Source organism: Eubalaena glacialis, chromosome 1 (genome assembly GCF_028564815.1).
Source record: "Eubalaena glacialis isolate mEubGla1 chromosome 1, mEubGla1.1.hap2.+ XY, whole genome shotgun sequence".
Lineage (NCBI taxonomy): Eukaryota > Metazoa > Chordata > Mammalia > Artiodactyla > Balaenidae > Eubalaena > Eubalaena glacialis.
The window spans coordinates 39,508,354-39,524,677 of record NC_083716.1 but is presented as its reverse complement, the minus strand read 5'-3'; the positions used below and the strand labels follow the sequence as shown (position 1 = coordinate 39,524,677).

General features: G+C 41.1%; 1 protein-coding gene across 13 annotated transcripts in view; it reads right to left on the bottom strand.

Annotated features, from left to right (window-relative positions):
• SGMS1 (sphingomyelin synthase 1) overlaps positions 1 to 16,324 on the bottom strand; it is a 296,929-nt gene that overhangs the window by 191,236 nt on the left and 89,369 nt on the right. For 11 of the 13 annotated variants that reach the window (XM_061175403.1, XM_061176499.1, XM_061176426.1 and 8 more), the window contains one exon: positions 13,483 to 13,571. The exons of the other annotated variants lie outside the window; for them this stretch is intronic. The gene's annotated coding sequence lies outside the window, so the exon portion shown is untranslated. The remainder of the gene's footprint in view (positions 1 to 13,482; positions 13,572 to 16,324) is intronic. 13 annotated transcript variants of the gene reach the window in all.

The following is a 16,324-nucleotide window of genomic DNA, read 5'->3' as shown; positions in this document are numbered from 1 at the left end:
TGGCTGAGATTTAAAACAATTCAAAACAGAAGTCTACTCCATTAATGACTGTTTTAATGGCAAAGAAGCCAGGAGAGGAGACAGAGTGACATTTGATGAAATATTCACATACTAAAGACTGCATCCACTAAAGCAAGAACCAGAAGCTGTTGATTTAATCTCCCAGCAGCATTCTGTTTAAAAATATTAGAGCATCAATCTCTACGGTGATAGTTATTTCCATTGCTCAATTAGAGGCCAAAGTACTGAAGAGGCTACACTCCTGTGTTTGAACGAGACATCTTATATAACCAATGACTTCACAAATCCTTATCCAATCATGGACAAGTGACAGACACTGAATTCTTCATGGGTGTTTAAGCCAAAGAACATCATTAATTATTCATTTTTGTTGGTGGTTGTGTTTTCATCTTAAAGTCAGATTTACTGGGGTATAATTTACATGCAATAACTTATCATTTTTAGGGAACAGTTCTATGAGTTTTTACCCAAACATATAGTCATGTAATCATCACCACAACTGAGAAACAGACTATTTCATACATTCCAAAAAGTTCCCTATGCCCTTTGTAAGTCAATCTTCTCCCCCATTCCCAGCCCCAGGCAACAACTGATCTGTTTTCTAACCCTATACTTTTGCCTTTTCCAGAATGTCATACGAATGGAATCATACAGTAAGTACCCTTTTGAGTCATACAGAATGTACCTTTTTGAGTTTGGCTTCTTTCACATAACATGATGCATCTGAGACTCATCCAGATAGTTGTGTTTGTTCTTTGTTAGTACTGAGTAATAGTCCATTGATATCCAGTTTGTTTATCCACTCACTTGTTGAAGGACATGTGAGTTTTTTCCAGTTATGGGCAGTTAGAAATAAAGCTGTTGCTGGGTATTCCCTGGCGGTCCAGTGGTTAGGACTCTGCACTTTCACTGCCGAGGGCCCGGGTTCAATCCCTGGTCGGGGAATTAAGATCTCGCAAGCAGTGAGGCACAGCCAAAATAAATAAATAAATAAAAATTTAAAAAATAAAGCTGTTGCAAATATTAGCCTACAGGTTTTTGTGTGAATAGAGGTCATTTCTCCTGGGTAAATACCTAGGAATGAAACTGCTGTCTCGTATGGTAAGTATATATTTAACTTTGTAAAAAACTACATGTTTTCCAAAGTGGCTGTACCATTTTACATTCCCACCAGCAATGCAAGAGAGTTCAAGTTGTTCTGTATCTTTGCCAGGACTTGGTAATATCTGTTTTCGTTTCATTTGCCTTTTTCTTTTTTTTTAGCTATAGGTATGTAGTGGTATCTCATTGTATTTTTCTTTTAACCTTTGATTCTGAAAAAAAAAATTTTTTTTGGACGCGCCACACATCTACAGTTAGTTCCCCAACTAGCGATTGAACCCGCGCCCTCGAGAGTGAAAGTGCGGAGTCCTAACCACTGGACCACCAGGGAATTCCTGAAATAATTTTAGACTCACACAGAAGTTGCAAAAACAGTGGAAAGCTCCCGTGTGTTCCCCTCTTATCTTACATAACCACAATATAAGTATCAAAAGCAAGAACTTGACATTGGTACAATACTGTTAACTACAGACTTTGTTCAGATTTCATTAGTTTTTACATGTGCAGTTCCTGTCCCCTTTTTTTGCATACAGTTCTATAAAATTTTATCACATGTATAGATTCTTATAAACACTACTACAACCAAGATATAGATCTGTTCCATCAAAGCACATTCTATTTTGAAAAGACCTTTTTGGTTTTGCAAACACCATCTGCTGGAAGGGACTTTGGTAAATGGTGACTTTCTTCTGCCCTTTTTCCTTGACCAAATTAAAAGTCTGTTATCCAAAATTAAAAAGAAAGAAAAAGAAAAAAGAAACAGACTCACAGATATAGAGAACAAACTAGTGGTTACCAGTGGGGAGAGGGAAGGGGGCGGGGCAAGATATGAAGTAGGGGATTAAGAGGTACAGTGGGCAGAGGGAAGGGGGCAGGGGCAAGATATGAAGTAGGGGATTAAGAGGTACAAACTCTTAGGTATAAAATAGGCTACAAGTATATTGTACAACACAGGGAATATAGCCAATATTTTATAATAACTATAAATGGAGCATAATCTTTAAAATTTGTGAATCACTATGTTGTACACCTGAAACTTACATAATATTGTACATCAACCATACCTCAACTTAAAAAAATGAAAAAAAAAAAGTCAGTTATCTATTCTCAGACTGTGCTGTGCAAACCACTGTTGACAGAGAAGTTCACTTTTCTGGATGGGTGTCTGTCCTGTTCATTCTTTCCTTATTATAGACCAAGCCCAGGGCAGGCAGTATGGATAAAAGGTTGAAGAGAAAGCAACAGTTCTTGTCTTTAAAATAACTTAAGAGTAGAGAGGTATTTACACACACACACAATTACAAACTGAGATAAGTACCATCCATGAGTAAAAAGTAAAAGGTCCACTGAAACTTAAAACACCATCTGGTTTGGACTGGGAGGACCTTGTGATTTAGCCTCATCCTGAGACTTAGTATTTGAGGCCTTTCCACAGAAACAGGGCATCTAAGTATCTGAGCTGTTGAGCAGTGAGTATGTAACCAACAAATTCTTAGAGCAGAAGAATATAAGGAAGCCCTCCGGCGCTGAGAAACCGTACCAAGGACTGCTTATCTTCTTAGGTCAAAGCCTGGCCCCAAAGATAGAGAGAATTGGCAACTGCCCATGTGTTACTTTAGGGATATCTACAGCCCTCAATGTTTCTTTCCAACCACTTGCCACAGTGAACCAAATCCACCATTAGAGATCTTCTAGTTATAGATGTGTCCCTCTGCTCTACACTAGTCACAGTGAAATGCCATCAGCAACGGGGGACATAGGAAACCCCCACTGGCTTCTGGCTGATGGCTGGTATGACCCTCTCCTCCTGTCCCGGGGGCCCACTTCCATATCCTCCAGGGCAGAGTTGCTCCCTCTCCCCTTGTGTCCTCACTATAGCTGGTTCATGTTTTTATTAGTAGTAATCTGTTTGTTCCCACGTTTCTCTCCCCTTCTCTACCAATAGCAAACAGTCCGACCCATCTCTGTATCTCCTGGCATCTGCACCCCAGCTCCCATGCACACAGTAGGTGCTCAATAAATGTTCTGTGAATATTCAAGGCACGACTATCAGATTACAATGTGTGAAGCAGGCCCTTGAGGGAATGGATGGGTCTCAACATGAAAGACACCCATGGAGGCATGAGACAGTTGGTGCATTTCAAGAATTGTACCACAAGGTGCTAAATGTAACAGCAGGATGCTTGGGCACCGGACAGAGGGGAGGGCAGGACAAAAGGAGATGTGTGAGGGAGTAAGAGATAAGATGTGCCCACACATGATGAAGCTCAGGACCAGCCCAGCACGACACTTGCCGGGAAACGGCAGCTAGACTGTGGTGGAGAGGAAGAAGGGAGAGGGCAGGCTCTTTCTCTGAGACTTTGCTTCCGAGGGCATTTGCCATGAGCTGGGCTGAGGGGGAGGCCAGGAATTCAGAAGGAAGTAGGCATGTGCAAAAGCTGCTGTGGGACTCAGCCAGGAAATCAGTAAGAACTGAGAGAATAAAAAAATTCCCCAAAGCAGCTAGTTCGTAGTACATGCTTCTGCCTCTTTCCAGAGAGACTCTAATCTTTTCCTTAAAGTCACGCATGGCTTCCAAAACACTCTGGGGCCGTCTGTGCAAAAGGCAATGACCTGTGTCTGAAGGCCTGGGAGTGCTAGCTACAATCCTGAAATGCCTCCTGAGCCAGCCACGAGGCAAGGAAGTCCCCAGGCCCACTAAAGAGCTGATGAAAAAATACAATAAGGCACTGCTCTTGGCCCTGCACTAGTGGAGCCTCTTACACAGAGAAATTGTTTACATTCAGTGATTAGTAAATGCAGGAACTGACAAATCAAAACACTCACTGTTTTGCAATCTTAAAACAGTTGTTTTGGCCTTATTTTAAAGTATCAGAAAACTATTCTAGCCCATGTTTGCAAAATCACTAGCTGCTGCAATAAATGACCACATGGCTTTTAACCAAGACTTTCTCTTAACCAGCACCTTGACCTCTGCCACCCCAAGGCAGACCAGGGTGATACGTGGACATGAGCGTAAACCCCCTAAAGAGGGGAGGGCACCACGGGCAGCCACGCTTCTCAGGGGCAGCCAGCTCGGAGAGCCACCAGGTGATGATGTGAAATATATTCAAAAACTAATAGGGATACCCTTCTTATCAGTTTTGCTTACAATTTTTCTATTATGCTCATATATGGGTAATAAGTGCTACCATTACGATGCTAGTTGCTAAAAACTTTGAGCTCCCCAGATGCAGGATGCTTAGTACTGGCAGGTCTCCGGTCCTGCAAGTTCAAGTTACAAAAAATTGTTTTCACTCTCTGTGTTAACCAAGGTTTCAACCCAATTCCTGGTAACACTGTATACCACAAGGTACTACAGAAACTGGTAACCACTGGGTGGTTTTCAGGGGCCTCTGGGGAAAAGAGCAAAGTGAGGAAAATAGCTCTTCTCAGCTCCAGTTCAGAAAGGTCACCAGACACTGCAATGACCCTCTGTGGCCCCCAGAGTACTATCAACTGAAAAAAAAAAAAGCACAGCCTAAAAGTTGAGAATTATGTTTTATCCGGGAACCTTACTGAGGACTACAGCCCAAGATGGCAGCCTCACAGATAAGCTCTGAGGAACTCATTCAAAGAGGTAAGGTAGGAGCCAGAAGATACAGGAATTTTTACTGAAAAAAAAAAAAAATTCTAGTTGAACATCAAAAGATTACACTAATCACGAAAAACAGACATCTCAGGTTAATTTACGTATGGGGAAGATGCAAGAGTCTGGGCTTATTGAAATCATTCCTTTGATATGCATCTTAACTATCTAGGGCCAGTTCCTGTTCTTCTGCATCCTGAATTCCCTTCAGGGTGCACCATGGGGGTAACTGCACCCTGATGGCTGATGGCTTGATGGCTGGCAGCCTGTGTTTTTCCATCCTGAGTTCCCCTCAGGGTACGAGGTCTGGGCAGCTGCAATGGCCGATGGCTTTATGGCCACAGCATCCTTCGTTTAATAAAACGGCAGGCAACATTTTTCTTGTCCACAGTACTCACCCCAGTGTGGCTTCCAACCAGGTACACGTTTTCCCCAAGTGCTTGAGCCTCTAAATTTACCTTCTCTGCTTCTTCTCCAACCCACTCCCATCCCAAACCCAAAACTCCCTTCTCAATCAGTTCAGTCAGGAAACAGACAATCAACGGTGTGAAAGACACAAAGGCTTCTCCCACCTCAGAAGTTGAAATAACCATATGTGGGATGTTAAAATATCTCCCAAGTCCTCATTCACCCAAAAGCTATTACAATAATTGATTTAAAGATGAGGATAGCACTAAAAATGCATTAAACGCATACCATCAGTTAATGAGATCAGTATTAAGCTTTATATTAAGCTCGAAATCATGCCACTTAAGCCCCAACAGTTTTATTGCATTTATATACATTTTTTAAAACTATAAGCTCTTTAGCACAAATATTCCTAACTGCCCTTTCACATCGTACATTGGAACTGGGTTATTCTTCAGCAACAGGATGCTGCCAGGGAGAAGTGGGAACTGTTTACAAAATGACCAAGAGGAAATGTCACTCCCCTTGTACTTTCAAACCCATAAAGAACAACTATGTATCAAAGCTGGGCTGAAATCGCATTTCACTTCCAACTGTACTCCTACCCAAGGAAAGGAAGCACATTGTTAAGTTCAAAAGACCCAAACATGACATCAAAAAGCTGCCTGTGAGCACCAAACAAAAGATGTTTCATATAATTAACCTACAAAGGCTAAAAATGCAATTCTCTGCAGTTATGACTCCGCCTATATGCCATTGTGTTCCATCATAGGTATTTCTTTTTCTTTTTTTTTAAATTTATTTATTTTTGGCTGTGTTGGGTCTTCGTTTCTGTGTGGGCTTTCTCTAGTTGCGGCGAGCGGGGGTTATTCTTTGTTGCGATCCAGGGGCTTCTCATTGCGGTGGCTTCTCATTGCAGAGCACAGGCTCTAGGCACTCGGGCTTCAGTAGTTGTGGCACACGGGCTCAGTAGTTGTGGCTCGTGGGCTCTAGAACACAGGCTCAGTAGTTGTGGCGCACGGGCTTAGTTGCTCCGTGGCATGTGGGATCTTCCCAGATCAGGGCACGAACCCATGTCCCCTGCACTGGCAGGCAGATTCTTAACCACTGCACCGCCAGGGAAGTCCCTTTCATAGGTATTTCTAAAGGATGCAGTCTAAGTGAAATGCCCATTTTTCCTAGCTAATGTGAGGACAAGGAGAAGGGAAACCAACATTTTGGCGATTGTCTACCCACCATGGGTACCAAACTTTGATATAATAAGAATTTGAGGGCTTCCCTGGTGGCGCAGTGGTTAAGAATCCGCCTGCCAATGCAGGGGACACGGGTTCGAGCCCTGGTCCAGGAAGATCCCACATGCCGCAGAGCAACTAAGCCCGTGCACCACAACTACTGAGCCTGCGCTCTAGAACCGGCGAGCCACAACTACTGAGCCCACGTGCCACAACTACGGAAGCCCGCGCACCTAGAGTCCATGCTGTGCAACAAGAGAAGGCACTGCAATGAGAAGCCCATGCACCGCGATGAAGAGTAGCCCCCACTCGCTGCAACTAGAGAAAGCCTGCACGCAGCAACAAAGACCCAACACACCCAAAAAAATAAAATAAAATAAAAATATATATAAAAAAAAAGAATTTGAAATTGCAAAATGTCTCTTAATATCCATTCTCCCTTTCTTCCTTAATAACAGAACCCTCACTTTTTAAAATTGGCCCCTAGAATAAGAAGCAATTCACAGACTCCTTTGCAGCTAGGTGTGGCCATGTGGCTATGTTCTAGCCCAGAAGTTCTCCAACTGGGGTCCCCCCAAGAGGCCTATCTTTTAGGTAATCCATGAGGCCAAAACTATTTTTATAATAATATTAAGATGATATTTGCCTTTTTAATGTTCTTTCTCTGTGAGTATCGGGGGAGTTTTTCAGAGGGTACATGACACATTATGCCACAACAGACTGAATGCAGAAGCTAATTCGAGAATCCAGGTACTTTCTATTAAGCCAGACATTAAAAGAAGATTTATAAAAATGTATAGCAGTGGTAGTCTTCTCACTAATAGTTGGAAAATAGTTATTTTCCCCCCAAAAAAGTAATTTATGCTAACCTGTGATAGTTTATTATTTTAAAATAAATAAATATTTTTTAAATGTCTCACTTTTAATTTCTAACAAAATATTTGCATTAGTTTCCTATTGCTGCTATAACAAATTACTACAAATAGGTAGCTTAAAACGACACAAATTATAGGTATATAGCTATATATACCTATAATATATTTATTATAGCTATATATACCTATAATATATATTATAATATATATAGCTTAAAATGACACAAATTATAGGAGGTCAGAAGTCTAAAAACGGGCCTTCCGGGGCTAAAATGAAGATGTTAGCAGGGCTGAGTTCCTCCTGAAGCAGGGGAGAATGTGTCCCTCGCCTCTTCCAGCTTCTGGAGGCCACGATGGGGAGCAAGGGGGAGCAACAGATGAAGCGTCGCTCGCCCGCCCGCCACTCACCTCCTGCTGTGCAGCCCGGGGGCTGGGGACCCCTGCTTTAAGGTAACAGTCATGGCAGGGACAGAGAGGGGCTAACCCTTGTTTGCGTAAAGGATCAACAGGTCACCTATTTCCCATCCTTGGGGCCAGGGAGACACTGCACCTGTGCAGAAAGGCTCCGCGGGGGTCAAAAAGGAGGGGGCACCACCCCATAATATGTGATGCCAAGGCCCCCCCATAGGCCTCTGGGCTGGAATCCATCTTGGAAAAAAGTTGTGCACGCACGTTGGGGAGGCTAGGGCGGGTCAGGTGGAAAAAGAAACCAGATAATTGGCCAAAGGTAAACAAAGACCCTGAAGAACTGACCTATGTAAGTGACTTCACCGCCTCTTCACTGCGCTCCTCCTCATTAGGAAGGACGCCCACAGCCTTTCTCTCCGGGTGTGCATCTCTGCCTTGTTTCTGTCTTAACTAAACACTGTTTCTCTGTGTGCTCTCACACTTGTTGTTGCGCTATGTCTCTAATAATAAACTTTGCACCTGTTTTTACAGTTTTTGCCTCCTTGAGAAATGCATTTTTCAATGGGGGCAAGGGCCAGGAGAATTTTGCTTCCAGCCTCTCGCCCCTGGGGGACTAGCGGCTAGGATTCTGCTTTTCATCCAGGCTGCCCAGGTTCAATTCCTGGGCCGGGAACTAAGGTCTCGCTTCAAGCCACCGCTCACTGCTGTCTCTCCGAGATCACTGCCTCCCTCAAAAGGACTCATTTGATTACACTCGAGTCCACTTGGATAATCTAGGATAATCTCCTCACCTCGAGATCCTTAATGATCACACATACAGTCTCTTTTGCCATGTAAAGTAACATATGCATCTGTTCTGGGGATTAGGAGTATAGACATGTTTGGGGGCTATTTCTCTGCCTGCCACAGAATGCTAGCTGTAACTCATATAAGCAAAGCTCTTTGGGTCCCTCAATCATTTTTAAGAGTATAAAGGGTCCTGACACCAAAACATTTGAGAACCAATTGCTCCAGCATATGAATAGATTAGGTGGGAAAACTAAAACACAGAAAAGCTCGGTGATTAACCAAAGCTGTACAGACTGTGAGTAGACGTTCAACTTGAAGCCAGGTGTTCCGGCTACTGATGAACCTAGTATGGCTCCCTCTATGCCGTGCTTCCCACCCCGAACACCCTGACTGAGACAAAGGCAAATAAAAATTATTTTTGTGAGCACGTTTGCAGGCATAAGACAAAGGGTGTGACAACAAGCATTCAGATGTGAACTTGGTGAGCAATAGGGAAGGCAGGTTGGAGAAGAAGGTTTTTAAAACAATGCTACTTTTCAAAACCTTCTTTAGAAATACACAAATTTATTATGTCATGTGAGAAAGCAGGAAAATGTTACAAATGGCCAAGTGTTCCAGTGCCGAGCCTGAGAGAGGTAAGTGTCCTTCATCCAGAGGAGCACGATCAGGACCATAGCTCACGAGACCCAGGCAGCGTGTGAAACACAGCACAGCTCTGGGTCACATCACGGGGCCTGGTGACCAAACTCAGATTTACGGTCACTCGTCTCGACAACGTCTGCCAAGCGCCAGTTTTGATGGCCTCACTGAAAAGGACACCTGAAAGACCACGTTCTTGGGCTGTCTCTGCATCATTTTGATACGACCAGAGCCACAATTTTGCAGCAGGAAAGAAACTGCACTCAGGTGAACTGTGTAAAACTCAAGCTAATGACCCAAATCACAACCTTCAAGGGAATACATATTTACAGTTAAAAGGGGAGAGCTGGGAGGCTCAAAGGGCCAGTTCTTGCTCTACCAAATGAACTGCCTGGCCCAGGCCACAGAACTGGGGGCGATGGTAATCAGACCCATGCAGTGTGCACTTGTGAACGATGGCTCTCCAGCCTAGAAGGCCTGGTAGGGCCGCCTCAGGAACCACTGGCCTTACCTGGTAAACTTCTCCAGTTCTACTTCATCTCCTTCCCAGCTCTCCAGCTGAAGTTTCTAGAGTGCTCAGCTAACTAAGCCAAACCAGCAGTAGTACCTGAACTGACAGCCAATAACCCAAGCATATGAGGTCACAGAGTAAGTAACTACTCATTAGAATTTGTTATCCAAGGGAGGAAAAGCCACAGAATTATCTGGTATTTATATCTTCCAAGTGAAAGTATGGGTCCAACAGAAGGCAGTCCCTCAAAGAATCTCTAGTCACAGAGCTCAGCATTCCCTGGGAATGTTTTCACTGCCTGCTTTTTCTAGGATTACACTAGTATTACAAAAATCCAACCTATAACCTACAAAGCACAAAGATTTTGCAGATTAGAAACATTCCTAACATATCACTGTCATCACAAAATCCTAATCCACACACCCCTGTCAAATCTGTGTAGCCTCTGAAAAGGTATGATTGCCTACAGGTGATGTTTCTGCTGCAGAATGACTAAAAAACTATTAAATCAGCATTCTCAGTTGACATCTATTTTGAAATAAATTTTTTTTTCATGTGCCAAAGCACAAGGCAACTTAACATTTTATAGACCAAAAACTTCAAGCTGCTTTCTATGTCCATTAAGGGGATATAGAATGTAAGTAAGGTCATGGAGTTTACAGAGATGATGCCTCTTATTCACAACAGCAAACATCTATTTTCTCTACTCTCCATCTGCAGGCAGAGATCCACATTATCTAAGGTACCGGATAGAAAGAAAAATGACACTTAAACAGAAAATAGACTAGAAATTTGTTCTTATGAGTTATTCTAAAAGTAGTGGTTCTAACTTCCAAGAAGTAAATATTCAATGGATCAACTAGAAAAAGAACCCAGGCAAAAGTGGAAGGATACAGTATGTGATATGAATACAGATGTGGTTTACCTAGCTTTCAAAGAGATCAGTATTTCATTATTTTCCAGTCCCTTGGTGAAATAAAGTAATTTACCATGTAAAGTTGAAAGGATTTAAGAAAATTGATAAAGGGCACATACAGAAAACTGATTATAAAATGTCACTTGGGCACTACTAATTTGGGAATTATGGTGGACTAGATATTCGCAGGGCCCTTCTGCTGTACTATAATTTGATTCTGGATAAATTATTGTTAAAAATACTTTCTAACACATTGGTTAGCTCCAGGTAGAGAAACAAATCCCAAGAGGTTATGGTAAGAACAGTGCACTGAAACCTGAGCAAAGAAGAGAGCAGCAGTCACCCTGGAGACAACTACAAATACCAGCAATGAAATGAACGGGGCACCTAGACCTTTAGCTTTCAGCCAGGTGGGGAAAGCCCAACCTGAAACCAGGAATTCCAAAGGGAACAAAAGTGGTCCTGGTCCTGTAGCGTCCTCCTGGCTCCTAGTACAAACACACATTTCAAGAAGTAAGATCTCAAGGTTCCAAGATATAATTATCAAAAAAGCCAAAAAAATTTATATCAAATAAGATATAATTATCAAATAAATACATAATTAAAATTCACCATGCACACTAGGAAACAAGCCACAGAAACAGATTTAGATCACCAAAGATTTCAGATACTGGCATTATCGAATACAGAATATGAAATAGCTCAGTTTGGTGCTGTTTAAAGAGATGAAAGATGGAGTAAAAAGAAAATGAGTAAGCAAAAAGACACCATCAAAAAAATATTCACACAGATTTGCAGCAGCAGAAGAACCTTTAGAAATGAAGAAATATAATCACTGAAATTAAAAACTCAGTGGATGGGTTAAATAAAAGATTCAACATAGCTGAAGAGAGAATTACTGGACTGAAAGCTAAATCTTAAGAAATTACCCAAATGAAACAGAGAAAGACAAGGAAGAAGATATCCAATATGAATTAAAAGACATGAAGAATAAAGAGAAGTCCTAACATCTATTTCATCAAAACCAGAAGGAGACAATAGAGAAAATGTAGGAGAGACAGTATTCAAAGCATTAATAGCTGAGAAATTTTCAGAGCTGATGAATGATATGAACTCACAGATACATAAATCACAACAAATATAAACAGGAAGCTGTACATGGACATGTTGTAGTGAAACTGCAGTAATCCAACAACAAATAAATAAGCCAAATCATCTACTAAAGAATGGCAAATGAAAGATTAACAGATTTAACAGCAAAACTGAAAGGCATAAGACAGTGGAATGGTATATTATACACTCACAATGCTGGGAGAAAAATAACTGTCAGCTAAGAACTCTGAGAGTGAAATAAAGACATTCTAACATAAATCAAAATGGAGAGAAGTTACCACCAAAAGATTTTAAGGAAAGAAAATTCTAAAGAAGGCAAATCTCACCAGAGAAAAGGCAAAGGATAGAAGAAGGGAAGAGAAGCAAGATATAGTAAACACAGAGATAAAGTGAAACAAATACTATCTCTAATAACAATTGTCTAATTTGTATGGTGAAACATATAACAGAACTGACTGAAAAGAACACGTAAGTACAGAAGAACACAGTCTTCATTAGGTGTCCTATGAGTTTTGTATTATTCTGGAAGGGGATAAGAGGACCTTAACTACTGATTGACTTTAAAACTATTAAGTGTACACAGTGTACTTTCAGGGTAATCATTAGAAGAATAGAAACAAAATGCATAATTTCCAAACAAGCGGAGAAAAAATACTGAATGAGAACACAAATCAACAAAAACTTCAATCAAAAAGAATGAAGGTTAGCAATGAAATTGCAACATAGTTAAAAGAGAGACTGTTAGACTATATTTCAAAAACCAAAACAAAAAACAAAAAAAAACAGAAACAAACAAAACTGCACTAGCCATGCAAGAAAAGACTGAAAAGTTTCTCTACATTTAAGTCACAAACTCTGTTCTCCAAAGGACACTTAAAAAAAAAGATGCTCAATCTACCATTAATTAGGAAACTGTAAATTAAGACCACATGATATACTATTTTATACTCACTAGAACGGCAACAAAATACCACATGTTGGAAGGAAATGGAGCAACAGATAAACTATGATAGATTTTCGGAATAGAATCTTATTTAACAATAAAAATTAATTTAGTACCATTAATGTAACAAGTGAATCTTAATTCAACTGAGTGAAAAAAATGAAAGCTGCAGAATATTACATGCAATATACCATTCTTATCAAGCCTAAAAACAAGCAGAACTAGGCAATATATTGTTTGGATATATACATGGACATAGTAATTATGTTCCAGAATGGAAATCAACTATCAACATTAAGAACACTGTTTAATTCAGCTGAATTTTACTTTTGGTAGCACGACTTTCTCAACGAAGAAGTTTCCAGGTTTATGTTCTAGGACAAGCTCTTAATCTCATCTCAGATCGATTCTCTGAGAAGCACTGGCCTAGACTCTTCAACTCCAGAGAAGGGGAAGACCTAGTAATTGTAATCTTCCCAGATAAGGAGTGTCAATCAAAAGCAATTCCAGAGTAAAGGAAATGACTCCCCCAGGCCTCCCTGGAGCCTTCCTCCCTGGTTTCCGTAACTTCAGATCTGGCAGGGCCTTTTTCTGTCATTTCCAGTGACTCAGGCAGACTGTTTCCTGTGCCCTTTGTTTTACGCATTTCTCCCACCCTGGCCTATGTTGTCTTCCTCTTCCAATGAGGAAGCTGGCCTCTTCAATCCTTTCTCCTTCCTTCCCCAAACCACATTGGCCTTTCCTTGGCTGATTTTGACCTGGGGCAAGCTGAAGACCTCAAAGATCCCTCCATCCTTCAGAGCCTCACACACAATCTCAGAACAAAGCAGGAGAGATCCTGAGGAACTTCAGATCCATAAGATGTCTGAGAATGGATGAAACACTGAGTTTGACTTACATGTTCTTTTATACACTCTCTGCTATCTCCTACTTCACTGTTCTTGAAACTCAGAAAATCCACAACTCCTTCGGTCACTGCAGCTTTGCCTGGAATAATAAAGGCAGGAAATTAGAAAGGAGGCAACCAGAAGGAACCGAGGGTCCAAGCGGAAAGAAACTCTCTTGTATAATCAATCTTGACATTTAAAAGGAAAAAAAGCCACCTGAATTAAGGAAAGTCTCTACCTTGGTCTAAGCCAATTTTCTTCTTTAACTAAAACTATTAATAGTAACTTAATGTTTGTAGAAGAAATCATCATTATTTACAGAGATTTCACATGCATTTTCTCATTTGAGCTGTAAGATATTGAGAATAGGCAAGTATTATCTTAAAATGCAGCAGCCAAATTTCCCAAAGATTAGGGAACTTTCCAATGATCATTCAGCCAGCAAGCATCAGAGGAGGAATTTGAACCACTTCTATGACTCCTTATTCCAAACTCTTCCACGGCACCAAATGATATAATGGTTTCAATTTGAAAAGCAGTATTATTATTTCTTCTTCTACTAGATATAGTGTCTTAACCAACAGATAAAGAAACGGCTTTGCCTGCTGAATGACAAAGACACTGCCATAGGATTAAACGTTTATTTACCAGAGACAACACAAAGGGTAGAAAATCCATACCAAGATAGTTAAGAAACACATGTATCTTTTCCACATACCCTCCTTTTCTCTTTAAGTCATAGTTACAGGTGCTGGACTTTATTTCTCTCTCTCTCTCTCTTTTTGGAAATAAATTCAAGTTTAGAGAAAAGTTGTAGAATAATAGTAGTACAAAGACTGCCATGTACTCTTTACCCATGTTCACCTGCTATTAACATTTAACGTACATACTTAATCATTCACTCTCTCTCTACAGACACACACATTCACTCAACATTTGTTTTTTAAGCTTTTTTTTTTTTTTGGCCGCGCGGCATGCCTTATCCTAGGTCCCTGACCAGGGATCGAACCCGTGCCCCCTGCCGCGGAAGGTCGGAGTCTTAACCACTGGACCGCCAGGGAAGTCCCTCACTCAACATTTTTTTGTTTCTGAGTCACGTGGAGATAAGTTCCATACATCATGGCTCTAAAAACTTCAGAATTTATTTCTTAAGAATAGGGATATTCTTACAAAACCATAATGTTGTTATTGATCTTAGTAAATTTAATATCGATACCATAACTGACCGCCATATTCAATTAACCCAATAATGCGTTTTATAGCATTTCTTTTTCCTCCAATTCAGGATCCAGTCCAGGGTAAGGTATTATATTTAGCTGCCATTAATCTGAGACACACAGCTCTTTTTTATCTTTTATGACACTGACACTTTAGAAGAATACAGTCCTCCCCTTTTTTTATATTAATAAAACATTACCATTTTGACTTGTCTGACATTTCCTCATGATTCAATTCAGCCTATGCATTATCAGCCAGAAAACTACAGAGTTTTCTTCTCGTGGTGTCATAGCTGAAGGCATGTGAAGTCTATGTGCCCCTCTCTGGCGATATAAATTTTGATCACCCAGCCAAGGTGCTGTCCAATTTCTCCCAAGAAAAATTATTATTTTTTCCCTTACATCTAATGAGTAATCTGTGGGGAGACACTTTAAGACCATGCAAATATCTTGTCCCTCATCAAAATTTCCCCCTAGATTTAGCATTCACTGGTGACCCTTGCCTGATCTGAACTTTACTACCATGGCTACAACATGCTAATTGTTCCAATTCCAGTATTCCCTCCACATTACCATCCAGGACTCAGCAGTCTACACTATTTGTTCATCTATTTGTCAATTTATGATCAGTAAGGATATATGAAGTCCTACTTTTTCAACAATTTATAATTTATCACTGTACTTAATAATTTTGGTGCTCAAACTGTCTCAGATTTAGCCAGTAGGCGACCCTTTAAGCTGGCTCCTTTACCTTTGTGACATGCCCCCATCATTTTTTTTATTTTTCTACTTTTATTTCCTTACTTTCTGACATTAAAAAAAAAGTTCTAGGCTCATCTTGTACTTACTCTGTCTCTGCCCTAGATGCAGACATTTCTCTAAACGCCCTGGGTCCTTTCAGTGGAGAATGGTGTTACAGAGACCAAGATCTAGTATAACACTGTTTGAAAGGCATTGTCTATTTCCACTGATTACTTTTCATTTTGAATGAGTCACATTTTCCTGCTTCTTTGCATGTTTTTCTGTTATAAGGTGGACAACTGGCAGGTGTTCAGTTTGGTTCTGATGGCAACTAAATTACTGGCAGATCCTCTCAATTCCGTCAGGCTTGGTTTTATAATTGGTTAAGACAGGTCTATTTGAGATATGTCCTTGGTCCTAATGCATGACCCTTAATCATAAGGCACGGTCTTTCCGGTGTCTCGGAATGGTTAAGGTGCTCAGCAAGGTCTCTCCACCCTGGCTAGCCCACAGCTCTCCATTTCTCTCCATACTGCATGAACCTTGCTATGGCCATTCTCTTCCCCGCCTGGGCACAGCTGCTCTCTGCTAGGTTTCACCCTGTATGGATACACATCTCAGCTTCTGGGTTCCCCTCTCATAGTTCCCTCCTCCCCAGTAGCCTGCCATACAAATTCCAGCCTCTTCAGCAGCCCTGAACTCTGGAGACCCACCATGCTGTAACAGGCACCCCGTCCTGGTACCCCGGGAAGGGAATGCAGGGAACAGGGAATATGCTCCAGCAGAAAACTAGGGCAAAAGTGGGTCTCACCTCATGTGACTCTCTTCTCTCAAGGATCAACATCCTGGCTGCCTGTTTTTCTGTGACTGACAGTAACTGGCTCGTGTACTGTCC